Here is an 18071-nt window from a genome sequence, read left to right on the forward strand (position 1 = left end):
AGTGGGGAAGGGATAATAAAAAGTGTTAGAGCTTAGAAATGTGAAAAGTGAATAAGAGGTCCTTAGTGGTTGAGTCTTAAGAAAAGAATGTTGTTCATTGGGTGAGTGATGTGAGTGTTTTTCATTTTGGGTTATGGGATGAATGAAAAGGGTGTAGAATTTGTAATCACTTAGGAATGTGGTAGAATGATGAGGATGGATCCATGTATGCATGAATTGCTCCTAGTCTTAGATAAATTTTGAATAATGATCAAGCTCCTTGATTATTGAGTGATTGCCACCTTAATATGATTGCATTGAACCCTCCTCTCCATCCATATTAGACCATTTGATCACCTAGCCAAATGATTGAGATCATGTGCCCATCTGTGAGAATTCACCTTGTGTGTGTGAGTGTGAATCAATGTGAGGGTTGGTGGAGAGCATGTTGGTTGAAAAGCATTGCATCTTGTGTAGAGACATAAGAGTATTTATAGGCCTAGAGAAGCTAGAGTATAATAAGAGAGTGTGTTCATGCTATTTGCTATGTTTCTTTAGGATGTCAAGTTGAGTGCATTGAGTGTTTCTTTTGGCTAAGCTCCCATCTTTGTATCTCTCCTCCTTGTGTTTTGAAAAGTTTACTTGAGGACAAGTAAAGGACTAGTGTGGGGGAGTTGATATCTTGCATATTTACATGTTTTTAGCCTTCATATCTTGTACATTTTGATCATATAGATTAGGAATTAGGCATCTTTAGAGTCCATATTGCATGCATTGTCCTTATTAGGTGTTGGAGAGTGCTATGGAGTGATTGGAGATATTTGGGAGCATTGTGATTCAAAGTGAAGTAGAAAATGATCATCGGGCGAGTAGAAGAGCTGGAGCGACCTACTGGAGCGAGGTGAGCAACCCGCTCTAACCTGGAGCGACCTCTCGCAGCGACATCATCAACCCGCTCGACATTTCGTCGCGATACGAGGATGATCTGGAGTGGGAGAGCGCAGCGGGGACTGGATGTCGTGCCACGACTTGAAGATTCAGACGACGATTCAGCGCGGGGAGACGCAGCGGGGCACGGGAGTCGCGGGCTAAAATCCAAAAATACAATCGAAGCTGGAGCGGGGTATGGCAGCGACGTCACGTACCCGCTCGGCATTTCCCACTTAGTCGGATTTTTATGTTTTATTGGGCTTTCTTTGATTTGTTGACTGAGCCCACTAGGGTTTTAGAAGCCATATAAATACTTTTTAGATCCCAAAGTTGGGAGAATCTTCTTTTCTCTCTAGGAACACATAACCCTCTTTAAAGAGAATTTGGATCTTGAATCATTTTCCATCTATATTCTTTGTGTTTGTGGGATTATCTTGCTCTCTAATCATGTTTACCCTTGAATCATCCATGGTTTTAGGGTTATTCATGTCTATTAGTGAGTAGACTAATCTTGGATTCATGGGCTAGGGTGATTAAGGGTGATTAGAGAAGATCTAGGGTGTTTAGTGTTAGATCTACTTGTTTCCATGCTTGTTGAGGGTTCTCAATGCTATTTTTGTCTTGATCATACTAAAATAGATCTTTAGGCATTTCCTGCCCACAAGGTGTATGATGAAATGCCTTAACCAACTCTTCAATGCTTTTAGCTTGCTTGACCTAAGAGATTAGTTGCTAAAGGAGTTTCTCCATGTTTGCTTTAGTAACATTCAACCTAAGAGATTAGATGCTTGAGTTGCTTTACCAAAAGAACATTCATCTAGAGATAGAGCTTGTTTAGCTTAGTGTCTAGGCATAAGGAAAGTGTTTGATTGATAGCTTGCCACCCTTAGATTGGATCTACATTACCCAAGATCAAATGCCTAGCCCCATGAGTCCTCTTGCTTTATATTGAGAAAGAAAGATCATTACTTTATTGCATTAGCTTATTAGTTTTTAGTTCATACCATCTTTAAAACCGGATTGCACTTAGCTTAAGCATGAACTTGCATTCCCTTTCCTTTATAATCACCTAGGATTGGTTCAACAATCTTTTATACTACAACATTTGATTAGGAGCATTGAAAATTCCTAACATCAAGAAGATGTCGAAATCGATCGACAAGAATGAACAAATGTCGATCGACAAACCACGGTGAATATCGGTCGACACTCTGGAAACAATGTCGATCGACTCTCGACTCCTGTTGAACCCGCTATAGAAAGAGTGTATAGGACTCTACCATCCTTCCCTCCTAACAAAAATCAGACTAAGCGAGAGCTAGATAAAGCGATCTGCAAGAAAGCATTCGATAAGATCACGTCGGAAATGCTATTGAGTGATGCAATAAAAGTTTCACCTTCAATAAAAAATTATGTAAAAGATATGGTACCCAACAGTGTTCGAGCCGCTGAGCGCAGCATCATGATGGTTTCATAGGAAGTAAGTGCAATACTCCAAGGCGAGATCCCGATCAAGAGACCCGATCCGGGCAGTTTTGTTTTGGATTGCAATATACGGAACAAAAATTTTCCTTGATCCCTTTGTGACCTAGGTTCCAGCGTGAACTTCATGCCACATTCTGTTGCAATATCCCTAGGATACGACAAGTTCAAACCTACCAAAATAACTTTGGTTCTGGCCGATAGATCCGTTAGATTACCTGAGGGAGTGCTTGACGACATGCCAATAAGAATTAACGGCTGTCACGTTCCAACGGATTTCGTGGTACTGAAATACCAAAATGAACCAAAGGACCCCCTTATTTTGGGTAGACCATTCCTAGCTACTGCAGGTGCATTAATCGATGTCAAAGAGGGTAGGATATGTCCAAACATTGGAAACATTCCGATGACTTTCGACATGGATAACCTGATAAGATGACCCTTGATCGATAAACAGACTTCCTACGTGGACGATATCTGTGAATTGGCTGAAGAATCTTTCATAAACCTGTGCTCAGACAACCCCCTGGAGAAAGTACTCACAACTAGTGAAGAAGAAACATTTAGTATCGACAGTAGAGCTGAAGAATACACACGATTAATGGATGTGAGCATGGAAACAGCAAGCATTGATGACATAGAAGATGACGCTTCGGAAATGAACGTCGATCGATATTTGATAAAAGCTGTCGATCGACAACCATCCCCCTTGAAGGAATGGGATCCCGAAAAGGCACCAAAGATTGAGTTAAAACAGCTGCCCGCTGGACTCAAATATGCTTTTCTATATAAAGATTCATACCCAGTAATCGTGAACGCTAACCTCACAAACGGAGAACTTGCGTTGTTATTAAATAAACTACGCAAATACAGGAAGGCCCTCGGGTACTCTCTCAAAGATATTCCTGGCATTTCTCCAGATCTGTGCATGCACCGGATTCACCTAGAAGACGGTTTGAAATCGTCAGTGGAACACCAAAGGCGACTGAACCCGAACTTGAAAGAAGTTGTTAAAAAGGAAATAATTAAACTTCTAGATGTCGGAGTCATTTACCCGATTTTGGATAGTAATTGGGTTAGCCCCGTGCATGTTGTACCAAAAAAGGGCGGAATCACTGTGGTGAAGAATGACAAAGATGAAGTCATTCCCACGCGAAACGTCACTGGACATCGAATGTGTATCGATTATAGAAAGCTAAATGCTGCTACTAGAAAAGATCACTTCCCTTTACCTTTCATTGATCAAATGTTGGAAAGATTGGCAAATCACCGATACTACTGTTTTCTTGACGGATACTCGGGAGTTTTCCAAATCCCTATACATCCTGACGATCAAGAAAAGACCACCTTTACATGCCCTTACGGAACATTCGCATACCGCAGAATGCCATTCGGTCTTTGTAATACCCCTGCCACTCTCCAACGGTGCATGATGTCAATTTTTACTGATATGATAGAAGACTTCCATGAAGTCTTCATGGACGATTTCTCAGTATATAGATCCAGTTTCAAAAACTATCTCGATAACCTTTGTAAAGTTTTGGCAAGATGCGAAGAAAAGAATCTCGTTCTAAATTGGGAAAAATGACACTTTATGGTTAACAATGGAATCGTCATAGGACATAAAGTGTCTGCTGGTGGAATAGAAGTAGAGCGGGCAAAGATTGAGGTAATGACCGGCCTGTCGGCACCCACAAATGTGAAAGATGTGAGAAGTTTTTTCGGGCATGCCGAATTTTACAGGAGGTTCATACAAGATTTTACCAAAATCGCTAGACCTCTCACCTCCCTCCTCTGTAAAAGTTAAATTCGACTTCACACCAGAGTGCGTAAAATATTTGGGGAAATAAAGGAAGCCTTGATAACCTCCCCCATCGTACAGGCACCCGACTGGAATCTTCCTTTTGAAATCATGTGCGATGCGAGCGATTTCGCTGTCGGAGCAGTTCTGGGCCAAAGGAAAGACAAAAAGCTACATGCAGTTTATTATGCCAGTCAAACTCTCGACGAAGCACAAAGAAATTACGGGACAACAGAAAAAGAACTGCTAGCCGTGGTTTATGCATTCGAAAAATTCCGTCAATACCTGGTCGGATCACGAGTCATCGTCCACACCGACCACGCTGCAATTAAATACTTGATGCAAAAGAAAGACGCAAAACCACGACTCCTGCGATGGATCCTTCTACTTCAAGAATTCGACATCGAGATCAAAGATAAAATAGGAGTGGAAAACAGAGTTACAGATCATCTTTCCCGGATAAGAATAGAAAACGACGTCCCTATCGATGACTTCTTACCAACTGAAAACGTTTACCAAACAGAATCGTTCATCGGGAATGTATATCTCACTTCAAAGGACCTATCGATCGACGATAACGATCCAATGTCGATCGATTACGACATTACTAGGTCAATCGACGACGAAAATAGTATGTCGATCGACACTTCGGACATTCTGAGCGAAGATACTAATCCCAAAACCCTCACCTTCGATATAAAAGTTAACGTCGCGCACAACAAGATGTACCCTGACCGTGATTTCCCCGTGGATAAAAGTCTACATCGAGGGGTGCATGTAGTCGGATAAGGTTCAAAGGACAGACCCTGGTACGCTGATATAGTAAACTATTTAGCTGCTGACATAGAACCCGAAAAGTTGAGAGGGTACACAAGAAAGAAAATTTTACGAGAAGTTAGGAGATATCACTGGGACGAACCATATCTCTACAAACACTGCTCTGACGTGATGTATAGATGCTGCGTCACCGAAACTGAAATACACGATATTTTATTCCAATGCCATGGATCAGATTATGCTGGGCATTTTGCTACCTTTAAAACGGTATCAAAAATTCTTCAAGCAGGATTCTGGTGACCACCCATGTTTCGCGATGTTCATGCATTCATAGCACAATGCGACAGATGCCAACGAAGGGAAAAAATCAGTAAAAGACACGAAATGGAACATAAATCTATTCAAGAGGTGGAAGTCTTTGACTGTTGGGGAATAGATTTCATGGGCCCTTTTCCTTCTTTGTACGGAAATAAATACATCCTAGTCGCTGTTGACTATGTGTCAAAGTGGGTCGAAGCGGTAGCTTCCCCAACAAATGATGCATATGTAGTTATTAAGCTTTTCAAAAGCATTATCTTCCCGAGATTCGGAATACCCCGAATAATCATAAGTGACGGTGGTTCCCGTTTCATCAACAAAGTTTTTGAAGAACTACTCCGTAAGAACGGAGTATATCATAGAGTTGCTACACCCTACCACCCGTAGACGAGTGGGCATGTAGAAGTCTCAAATCGACAGATCAAAGAAATCTTAGAAAAGGCCGTGGGCGCATCCAGAAAAGATTGGTCTAGAAAATTGGACAATACACTCTGGGCCTACTGGACTGCCTTCAAAACCCCTTTAAGAACCACCCCATTTCACCTGCTATATGGAAAATCATGTCACTTACCAGTTGAGCTGGAACACAAAGCAGCCTGGGACATTAAATTATTAAATTTCGACATCAAACCAGCTGCCGAAAGAAGGCTCATACAACTTAACGAGCTGGACGAGATTAGACATTTAGCCTATGAGAGTTCAAAGACATACAAAGAGAAAACGAAATCATATCATGATAACGCTGTTTCCCGGAAAACTCCGATCTCGTTGATCTGGTCCTTTTACTGTTGTGAATGCCAATCCCTATTGAGCCATTACGCTCACAAATAATAAAGGAGACGAATTCACGGTAAATGGCCAACGAGTAAAGCACTATTGGACTAAACCGCCAAATATCGAGCCCATAAACTTATGCCCCCTTCCCGATAATTAGAAAATTTGAATATCGAGTCAAGCAAAAGACTTAAAATAAGCGCTGAATGGGAGGCAACCGATATTTAATTTTTGAATTTTTAGAAAGTTTTAGGATTTAAAAATAAAAAACATAAAGCTGCTGATAACATAGCGTTTATCGATCGATAAAGACACACCGTCATCGATCGATAGTAAATGAGAAGACACGGGCTCATATTAAGTCGACATTCACACAAACCCGAAAACCTAAGAAAACACCCCCATCTCTTTTCTCTCCCGTTTTTCGGCCAATTCCGAGGATTTCTAAGCTCAATCCACTCGATTTTCAACCCTCTGTCCGTCTAAATCGCTAAACTCACGCATCATCATGGTATGACATGAAATTTTCTTATTTTTCGTTCTTCCTAGGGTTGAAATAGATAATGAGCTAGAACCGGGATTTTCGGGCCCTTATAGATCGATTCATGCTAAAGGAGTGATAGAATAGGGAATACTGATCGATTAAACCGATTATATATGCCATGCACTTTGAAATGCATCGATGGGTTTTTGCAGGTTCCCGCGAAGGCGAAATCGACCGATGATTCACAAGTTTCATCGATCGATTGTCGCACCAAAATATCGATCGACATCGATCGTTCCGTCGATCGACATCGATCGTTCCGTCGATCGACATCGATCGTTCCGTCGATCGATATTGCACCAACCATCAAACCGGACTAAACTCCTATTTTCGTTTATGGTTTTTGGTTGCAGATGTATGAAAGGAGGATGAAGAGAAGGTTCGACGTAGGCGGCAGTAGCGCAGCTCCGCCACCACCACCGGTTCGCGACCAATACCCTTGGCCACGCAAGCACGAAGACGAACCTATCCCGCTCTTTGACCACTTGGACGACATACATTAAGCGGTAAAGAGCGTGGCATGTAGAAACCGCGCGATCATGGACACGTGGGACGACTATGACAGCATATTCTTCAATGAGTGGCTGAAGGTCTCCATCGAGCCGACGCGGTTCGTCGATCCATACGTGATCCGAGGTTTGGCCATCAAATCAGGCCTCGAGGACTTGTTCGTAGAGCTGGGTATGTGGAACTTGGCTACTAACCTGCAGGTTCTCTACCCGGAGCTGGTCCGCCAGTTCATGGCCACGGTGAACGTCTACTATGCCAACGAGAGGGCAAAGAGAGCTAATGAGGGTGTCTTGACCTTCTTCATTCGCGGCATTCGCTACAGGGTCCTTCTCTCGACTCTCTGTACTATCTACAGGTTCGACACCGAACGTCAGCACGCCGTTGTACCCGAGTTCCCAGGGATTTCAACATTCTGGGAGCACATCGCTACAGGTTACTTCGAGTCCGCCAAAACTCTTCAGACAGACATCCGTCACCCGACCCTACGCTACTTCATGAAGGTCCTTGCCAACACTATGTTGCTCAAAATGGAACCTAATAAGGTTCGGGTGCAGGAGCTCACATTAGCCTATTACGCGGTGAGGAGTTTGGTTCACATGGAGGACATAGAGGAGCCCGCCGACGACGTGTAGCCCAACATTGGAGCCGTCTTTGCTGAGCATCTGGTCAAGCTTAGGATGAAGCCGTTTCAGTCAAAGGGAAAGAAGAAGGAGACGGTTGGGAGCTTACTTACCCGGATTTTCATACATTGCGGAGTTCCATTAGACGATGCTGAGATGGATGACCTGATCGTCTACATGGACGCAGCACACCTCACGAGCGCTCAGTGGCTCAAGGAAGACCGTGACTGGTGCTTCAGGGACGAGAACAGCACTCACCTGGTGAGGTTGCGACTTCGTACACTCACAGAGTTCGACCACGGTCTCGCTAGCATTCAGTTCTGCCCTGACCCACGCCTCCTCCACGCCCCTGCAACCATCCCGCGACGCTACAAGGTCCAGCGACCTGGAGGACCTCAGCTGCATCAGCCCGAGGCTGCACTCCCGCCATTCCCGCCTATGCCAGACATGTCTACACGCCCTGAGGGAGATTTCCAGCGCGTGGTAGTCGATGCTCTCACTGCCGAGTATCGAGATGTCGCTGTTCGTGGAAGAGGAACGTGCCAGCCAGCTCACCATTTGCAGCAGGACCATCACGCCAGCGCAGAGGCACCTCTAGCGACGACACCACTGATGAGGACTAGTCCTCATAACTCTATCCCTATCTACTTATGTTTTCTTTTACCTTTGTACTATTAGGATTTACTTTCGAACTTATTATTCTATGTTATGACTGGAGTTTATTTATTTTGCAGACCTTGCACGTGTTTTGATTGTCTAACAGAGCTAACCTAGCTGACTGATACTTGTGGGAACCGAAATTCGCACTGTCGATTTCCGTTTAAATAAGAAAACTAGGAAAACCCTAATTTCCCAGAGGACCCGGATATCTGCTAATTAACACACGTCAAGCAATCAGAACACGAGAATAACAACGATAAGAATAAGAAATCGAAAAAGAGAGCAAAGTAGATCTTATTCCGAATCTGCGTATGAGCGTTTACAACAAGGTATAAGCCTGGACTCGAGAGCTGTCGGGGAGATTCCTAGTTCTAGCAACCCTAAGACGGCTAAACCTAATTGAGTCGCAGCTCGAAATAACAAAAACGGAAATTTGCCTAAATTTCTCTAAGTGCTAAGTTTGCTCTGAAAAGTCCTCCCCCATGCTCCTCGCCTAGGACTCCTTATATACTAGCTCCAAGGTCGGTTTACGCTTTTACTCTTCTGCCCTTAAGCCGTCATAGCATAAAAATGGAGATATTCCATTTTTCCCGATCTTTCAATTATCTTCAAAACTTCCGTATTTATCCGCGGAAACTTGACATTTATCCTTCCTTGTGGACCAAGCGTAAACCGTGCTGCGGTTTACGGGCTTTTGGTTAAGAAATCGTAGGATGGGCCTCGAGTCGTGTTTTAGATCCCTTTGGGCCGTCTTCCGACTCGACACGTTTACTACGAATTCTTTTCGATAAAAAACAAACTTTCCGCGGTTTCTAATCCGCGAAGTTTGATTGAAGGATTTGAATAGCGGAAAACATGGACTGAGCTTGCTACGGTCTTCGGGAGATAGCATTCGAAGGTTTGACGAGAATGCATGGATTGATGTCGTATCGATGTTCGGAAGGGTTCGATCGCTACACAGCGACTGAACTTCGGCTCGAGCCCGGTTGCTACGTAGCAACCGAGCGCTCGTCCCGCTCGGTCGCTACATAGCAACCGAGCGGGACGATCGCTACGTAGCGACCGAGCCTTGGCTCGAGCTCGGTCCCGAGCCTTGGCTCGAGCTTGGTCGCTACGTAGCGATCAAGCGGGACGAGCGCTTGGTCGCTACGTAGCGACCTGTTTCGAGCTTTCATCGGACATCTCGATTCTTTCTTCCGTAAAGCTTTTTCGTAAGGAAGAATCTATTTCGAAAAGTACTCTTCGGAGAAATTCTTATTTTCTTCCTCGGACGTTTTGAATGTTAAATTTGTCGTAACCATTTTTGACCCCAACAGTTAGCCCCCCAGCCCGTTAGAGTTGTGACTCTAGCGGGCGGATAGATGACTTTGACAAGGTTAAGTGTATTGGACGAAATTCACATTTTAAACTCCGCGGAAAAAGTTGTCGAGACGATATTCCGAATCCATACTTCTATAAGTAGTGAGCTCTTGTCATTCATTTTCTTCACACCTTCCCTTCTTCATTCCTTCAAACTCATTCAAAAATTAAAAAAATCTCTAGTTTCATAACTTTCCTTTCAACATGTCTTCCTCCCAAGGTGATAAGAAGGATTCCGACGTCGAGATGGGCGAGGCCACTTCTCCGGCTCCGGTTCTAACTTCTCTGGCGGAAGCGCCGGCTTGTGTTGCCGGTCATCTTTCTTTCCGAGAGGAACTAGTTCGTCGTCAAGCCGAGAAAGAACTAGCTCAAGCTGGCGCTGAGTTTCCGTCTTCTTCCGCGAAGGTCGTTGCCTCGTGTCATGGGACTGAAGTCATGGCTCTTCTCCCGCAAGCCCTACCTGCAGGATCTTCCACAAATCCGATCCTCGTCGAGGACAAGGAGAAGGCCGCTGACTCTATGCCTCCTCCTCCAGCCAGAAAAGACGTCATTCTGGCATTGCGTGCTCCTAGCGCTGTCCTGGCTACTCAGCCTAAGAGTCGGAAGAGGAAACTTGCCAAGAGTGGTGACGGGGAGAATTCGCAGCGAGGCGGATCGAGCCTAGCATCGGGACTTCGCGAAAAGGTTTATCTGTTGTTTGAATTCTCGATCGTCTTTTGTGCATTCTTTTCTCGGACTTAGTCTTAAGAATTTTCACCGTTCGCAGTTCATATCGTTGATCGATGGGATGATCGGCGAATGTTGTTCTGAGACCAGTTGCCTTTCCGGGGAGTTGGTGGAGCTTCAGGGCAGATGGTCTGAAACCGAGGGCATGTTGACGGCTGTCAAGGACTCTCACTCTTCGAAAGTGTCGAAGATCGAGGTTGCGATAGGAGAGCTTGAGAGGGACCTTGGGAAGACGGCGAGTTCCTTACTTAAGGAAAAGAAGGCCAGGAAGGCCAAATCCTCGGAGGCGTGTCGACTCCAGCGTCAGATCGAGAGTGACGCGGGACTAGCGCGCCGTGGGATCCAAGAGGCTACGGATGCCCTTCGCGCGGAGTTTCAAGCTCGCTTGGCGAAGATTTCTGCTTCCCTGGGTTCCCTCGAGTGTATCCGGAGCAGGGATCTAGCTTTAGCGACGATTGAGGGCGGGATTGCCATGGTTCGGTTGTTCCAAAGTGAGACTCCCCCGATCTTGGAGGCCGAAGAGGCCCGACTGTCCGGCTGCAAGAGAGATATGGCGGCCGAGAATGGAGATTTCGGTCTCGTCCTGGCTGACCTGAAATCCGCGTGCTTCCTTCCGACGTGTTCAGAAGACCCAGAGGGGAAAGACCCGATGGTCGGAGAAAACGGAGGTGGCGCGGCTCCAGGCTCGGATGAGGCAGCAGGTGAAGAGAGGGCGTAAGTTCTGAGGATGACTTGGGTTAGATCTCTTGCGAGAGATTTTTTTTTTTTTTTTTATGTTTTTATGTTTCGGCCTTGAATGGCCTTATTTGTATTTCGGGACTGGCCGTGTGTGGCTTTGATTCCCTGCCGCGCTGCGGCTTTCTTTTTATGGTAAGATAATCGGATAGCGCTTTTTATGAGTTTGCGAATAGTGGGGAGGAAGGTGATGAGTTGTCGTCTCATATCCATCTTCGATTGTGAAATGTTTCATTCGAGACCTGTTTCGAGAGTTCTTCCGCGAGATGTGAACTCTGCGAGGGTGCTGAAGATGTCGAACATAAACATAGAGGCATGGTTTAAGAATCTCTTATCTTTCGATATCATGCCTTTGAGATGTTAGAGACCAGTGCGCTGGGTTTAGGGCAAGACCTAGGTTTACTCTCGGTTTAAGGATTGTGCGGTGACTAACCGGCTATCGTTTTTCCTGTCGCGATTTCTTCCTGATTCATGTCGATGTAAAGTCCGTGATAGGTTCTCGGCTTATATGACTTGTTTGATACGAATCGAGCATCTCTCCGGAGACCGGAAGTGCTAGACCAAAATCTCGGATTTCTTTTATAGCGCTATTATCCTTGTGTCGGATTGAAGAGAGTCATCTTCGTGAGATGGCTATGTCTGTTTAGGACGTTTTGTGAGTTTGATGTGATCAGCATCGGACTTGGTGGCGTGTGCCGTTGTTTCGAACTTTTTGCGCAAAATAGGTGATAGTGTGTGCATATATATGTTTCTTTTGTGACGGAAGTTTCGTTCGTTCGAAAGAAATAAACTTTTGAGGCATCTTTTGCGACGTCTCGCGATGCCAAAGGTTGCTTCTCCTAAACGGTTGACTAATATCCGAAGACCTCACACTGATTTTACAAGTGAGGAGGTTTTGATAAGTCGAAAACACCAAGAGCGTGGTAAGAAGTTTTTTCGATTTTGGGGAGTATACGAGTATACGTACCCACTCCCCCCTTTTTAATGAGGGGGGACAGCTGAATTTGCCTTTCGGCAAACTGCCTATGTACTCCTTGCGGAGATCAAGCCGTCTCGTAGTTCAGTGATTGCGGGTTGGTTCGTTTAGTGATAGTATTTTTTGAGATGCAACGCGTTCCAGGTTCTAGGAATTTTTATGCCCTGCATGTTGGCTATTTCGTAAGAACCTGGTCGGACGACTTTTTCAATTTTATAGGGACCTTCCCAGTTTTCTCCGAGTTTTCCCGCGTTTCGTTCAGCGCTGTTTTGGAAAACTTTGCGAAGGACCAGATCCCCCTGATTGAACCTACGATTTCGTACGTTGGAATTATAGTATTGTGCAGCGGCGTACTGGTAGTTTTGAATTCGAATAAGCGCTCGATCCCGGCGCTCGTTAATGAGGTCGAGATCATCCAAGAGCATAGCATTGTTGAGTTCCTCTCGTTCGGGTAATGACCTTCTTCGAACACCGGGAAATTCAACTTCCGCGGGAATCATGCATTCTGTGCCGTATACCAGAGCGAAGGGAGTTTCTCCCGTTGCTCGCCTTGGGGTGGTACGGTGAGACCAGAGGACTCCCTCGAGTTCGTCGGCCCATCTGCCTTTTTTTGCCTCTAAGCGTTTCTTCAGTCCGTCGAGAATGGTCTTGTTGATTGTTTCAGCCTGTCCGTTGCACTGCGGATATCTGGGAGTTGACTTGTTGAGTCGTATCTTCCATTTTTCGCAGAATGCTTCGAATCGGGTGGAGATGAATTGAGACCCCTTTTTGGTTACAATCTTGTAAGGAACTCCATGCCTATAGATGATGTTTTTCCATACGAAATTCTCGACTTGGACGTCCTTTATACTTGCGTACGAGTCCGCCTCTACCCATATTGAGAAACAATCGGTAAGGACTAGAAGGAAACGCTTTTGCTTTGAATTATGCAGAGGTCCGACAATATCCATGGCCCAGCGCATAAAGGGGTAGGGCGATCTGATGGAGGAAAGAACTTCGGCCGGTTGTCGGATGGTTGGTGCATGCCTTTGGCATTTTACGCATTTTCGTGCGAATTTTTCGCAATCTCCGATCATTGTCGGCCAATAGTATCCATGGCGTTTGATTTTCACGGCTAGTGATCTCCCGCCGGAATGCTTGCCGCAGGAGCCGGAATGTATTTCCTCCATTACTTTTCTCGGCTTTTCTCCTTCCAGGCACGTCATGAGTGATCCGGAGAATCTCCATTTGTAGATTTTGCCGTCCACTGTTACGTAGCGTGCGGCCTGTGTTCGGATCTTGCTAGCTGCCCATTTTTCGGCGGGTAGTTGCCCGTCGACGATGTGGTCTCGAATCGTCTGAAGCCATGGGGTATCACAGCCGTAATCAGATTGCTCTGATGGTGGTGGTATGATAATTTCTTCTTCGTCGTCTTGGCCTTTTATGAGATTGACGACGATTGGTGGTCCGATGCTCGGATGTTCGATGAATTCGACCGGAATTACCCTTTTGAGTCCTGGATCGGAACTTGATGCTAGGGCCGCGAGGGCGTCCGCCTGGACATTCTCGGAACGGGGGATCCGCGTAAGGGCAAAAGAGTCGAAGTCTTGAGCTAGACCTTGGACCAATTTGAGGTACGCGTCCATCCTTTCGTCTCTGGCTTCATACTCTCCGCTGAATTGACTGGCCACTAACTGGGAGTCGCAGTAAGCGTGGAGATTACGTATTTTTAATCCGTGAGCCAAACGTAGCCCTGCGATTAATGCCTCGTATTCGGCCTCGTTGTTCGAGGCATGGAATTCCAGCCTGAACGATTGTTCCAAGATCTCGCCCGTCGGAGAGGTGAGACGGATTCCGATACCCGATCCTTGCTTGGATTAGGATCCGTCGACGTGGAGGAGCCAGGTGGAATTTGGTTCCTCATTTGTTATTGTTCCCGTTGGAAGTTCGACCTGGAAGTCTGCGAGCACTTGTGATTTTGCGCTTGTCCTCGGTCGGTATTCGATGTCATACTCGCTCAACTCGACCGCCCACTTAGCCAATCGGCCTGATTGACTCGGGCTATGCAAAATTGTCCGTAAGGGAAAAGTCGTGAGGATGACAATCATGTGGGATTGGAAATATGGTCTTAGTTTTCGGGCCGATGTTACGACCGCGCATGCCAATTTTTCCATCAACGGATACCTAGATTCGGCATCCAGCAAGGTTTTGCTTATGTAGAAAATAGGTTTCTGCTCCCCGCGTTCTTCCCTGATCAGGACTCCGCTTACGGCCGTTGCCGATACAGCGATATACAAGAATAAAGGTTCCCCTTCCAAGGGTTTTGCGAGGACTGGAGGGGTAGCTAAATAGCGCTTCAACTGTTGGAAGGCGTTTTCGCACTCCTCCGACCATACGAATTTTTTATTTCCTCGCATGACGTCGTAGAAGGGCAGGCACTTATCTGTTGATCGTGAAATAAATCGGTTGAGCGCTGCGATTCTGCCGGTCAGTCTTTGGACTTCCCGCTTATTCTTTGGTGAAGCCATCTCGATTAGTGCGTTGATCTGTTTTGGATTTGCTTCGATACCACGGTATGTGACCAAGTAGCCGAGGAATTCCCCTGATGCCACGGCGAATCTACATTTTGTCGGGTTGAGCTTCATGTTATGGGAATTTAATTGCGCAAAACACTCTTCGAGATGTGACACGTGATCTTTTGCTTTGAGGGATTTGACTAGCATGTCGTCGATATAAACCTCCATCGTTTTTCCGAGTTGTTTGGAGAACATTCGGTTTACGAGTCGTTGGTAAGTTGCACCGGCGTTTTTGAGGCCGAAGGGCATTACCTTATAGCAATAAGTTCCGCGATCGGTAATGAACGTAGTCTTCTCTCGATCGTCGGGATTCTACCTAATTTGATTATAACCTGAGAAGGCATCTATGAAGGATAAACGTTCGTTGCCCGCTGTTGTCTCTACCAATCGATCGATATGTGGTAGGGGGAAGCTATCCTTTGGACATGCTTTGTTTAGGTCGGTAAAATCCACGCACACTCGCCACTTCCCGTTTTTCTTTTTGACTACTACAGGGTTGGCGAGCCAGTCTGGGTATCTTACTTCTGTTATCGACCCAACTTTAAGCAATTTCTCGATCTCATCGTTTACTGCGGCAGCACGTTAGGGTCCTAGCTTCCGCCTTTTCTGCTTGATGGGTTTGAATGTTGGCTCGATATTCAACTCGTGACATGTTATGTTAATGTCGATCCCCGGCATATCTTCCGCAGCCCATGCGAATGTATTGAGGTTCTTTTTAAGACAGGCTATGAGTTCTGTTCTTAAAGGCTCGCGGAGATTGGCTCCAATCTCGATGCAGCGTTCCGGGAAGGCTTTGTCGAGACAGATCGTCACCACGGGTTCACATGTTGGCTAGCGTTTTTCGTCTAGGGCTGCGATGCTGCGAGATTGCCAGAAGAGTTCCGCTGAATCTTGACCTCGTGTATCTTTTCTGGAGGTCTTTTTCTCCACTTTTCTAGGAGTGATCTCGAGGATTGGTCTTTTTGGTTTCAGTTACGCAGTGAAGCAAACCTATGAGACTCTCGGATTTCCCCATATTACCTCGACTCCGTTAGGGGTCGGGAACTTGAGGCAAAGATGGTACGTTGATGGGATTACGCGCATGGCGTTTAGCCATGGCGTCCCCATGATAACGTTGTAAGATGCGGGATGGTCAACGACTAGAAACTCTGTGACGTTCGTCACGGTTCCGGCTTTGACAGCGAGATTAATCGATCCGTAGGCCATGGTTATTTCCCCCGAAAGTCCCAGCAGTGGGCTTGGGTATTTTGTGACTTCGGATTGATTGATCCCCATTTTTTCGAGCGTTTCTTTGAAGATGATATCGGCCAAACTACCGGTGTCGATAAGCACCCTAGCGACGTCGACATCTCGAATCGTCAACTCGATGACAAGGAGGTCGTTTCGAGGTTTGGCCCGATCGACCGTTGCTCCCCCCTTGAATGAGATGACGTTCGCGCACGTCGAGTCTTGCATATCGTTTCTGATCGTTGAGTGGCTTTTGCGGGTTAGATTGATCCTTGTCCCCCCTCCTTCTAGCGCCAAACTGTGGGAACCAAAATTCGCACTGTCGATTTCCGTTTAAATAAGAAAACTAGGAAAACCCTAATTTCCCAGAGGACCCGGATATCTGCTAATTACCACACGTCAAGCAATCAGAACACGAGAATAACAACGATAAGAATAAGAAATCGAAAAAGAGAGCAAAGTAGATCTTATTCCGAATCTGCGTATGAGCGTTTACAACAAGGTATAAGCCTGGGCTCGAGAGCTGTCGGCGAGATTCCTAGTTCTAGCAACCCTAAGACGGCTAAACCTAATTGAGTCGCAGCTCGAAATAACAAAAACGAAAAATTGCCTAAATTGCTCTAAGTGCTAAGTTTGCTCTGAAAAGTCCTCCCCCATGCTCCTCGCCTAGGACTCCTTATATACTAGCTCCAAGGTCGGTTTACGCTTTTACTCTTCTGCCCTTACGCCGTCATAGCATAAAAATGGAGATATTCCATTTTTCCCGATCTTCCAATTATCTTCAAAACTTCCGTATTTATCCGCGGAAACTTGACATTTATCCTTCCTTGTGGACCAAGCGTAAACCGTGCTGCGGTTTACGGGCTTTTGGTTAAGAAATCGTAGGATGGGCCTCGAGTCGTGTTTTAGATCCCTTTGGGCTGTCTTCCGACTCGATACGTTTACTATGAATTCTTTTCGATAAAGAACAAACTTTCCGTGGTTTCTAATCCGCGAAGTTTGATTGAAGGATTTGAATAGTGGAAAACATGGACTAAGCTTGCTACGGTCTTCGGGAGATAGCATTCGAAGGTTTGACGAGAATGCATGGATTGATGTCGTATCGATGTTTGGAAGGGTTCGATCGCTACACAGCGACTGAACTTCGGCTCGAGCCCGGTTGCCACGTAGCGACCGAGCTTTGGCTCGAGCTCGGTCGCTATGTAGCGACCGAGCTTTGGCTCTACGTAGCGACCGAGCGGGACGATCGCTCGGTCGCTACGTAGCGACCGAGCTTTGGCTCGAGCTCGGTCACTACGTAGCAACCGAGCGGGACGAGCGCTCGGTCGCTACGTAGCGACCGAGCGGGACGGACGTTCGGTCGCTGTGTAACGACCTGTTTCGAGCTTTCGTCGGACATCTCGATTCTTTCTTCCGTAAAGCTTTTTCGTAAGGAAGAATCTATTTCGAGTTTTGAATGTTAAATTTTTCGTAACCGTTTTTGACCCCAACAATACTTATGGGTTAGACACACTGACACGATGCAGCTAGCGCATAAATTTTTTGTTTTAGCGCTATCGATCGACGGCGAGGTCCTTACGTCGATCGACAGAAATGCATTTATGTCGATTGATTGAGAGTAGTATATATCGATCGACACTGGAGACAGATGGGTACGAACAATCTTTTCTCTTGTCTAACATTTTAACTTAGCAGTTATTATTAACTTTCTAACCAACCAACCTTAGACTGAATATCACTGGGGACAGTGAAGTTTAAGTGTGGGGGAGGTACTTACTGATATTAGTTTATTCATGAATTTTTAAATATTTTCAAACAAATTTTTTTTATTGAGTCAAGAAGGGAATAATGACCTTATTAGATTTTTGCTTGTTATCTAACCACTCTTTTAGCACCATTTTAAACTTTCTGATTGCACATAGTACTAAAGATACTAAAGTGGATCAACCTGTCAACTGTCCACGCTTGCTGAGATTGTTTGAAGGAACCAAAGCCGACCTCCAACACTAAACTTGACAGAACTGCTTGTCTTGGGGCTTGGTATACATGAGATCGGATTCTTCAAACAAGTCTGGAAGGTAGAGCCTTGTGTATATAG

This window comes from Brassica napus, chromosome C8 (genome assembly GCF_020379485.1).
Source record: "Brassica napus cultivar Da-Ae chromosome C8, Da-Ae, whole genome shotgun sequence".
In the NCBI taxonomy this organism is placed as follows: Eukaryota; Viridiplantae; Streptophyta; class Magnoliopsida; order Brassicales; family Brassicaceae; genus Brassica; species Brassica napus.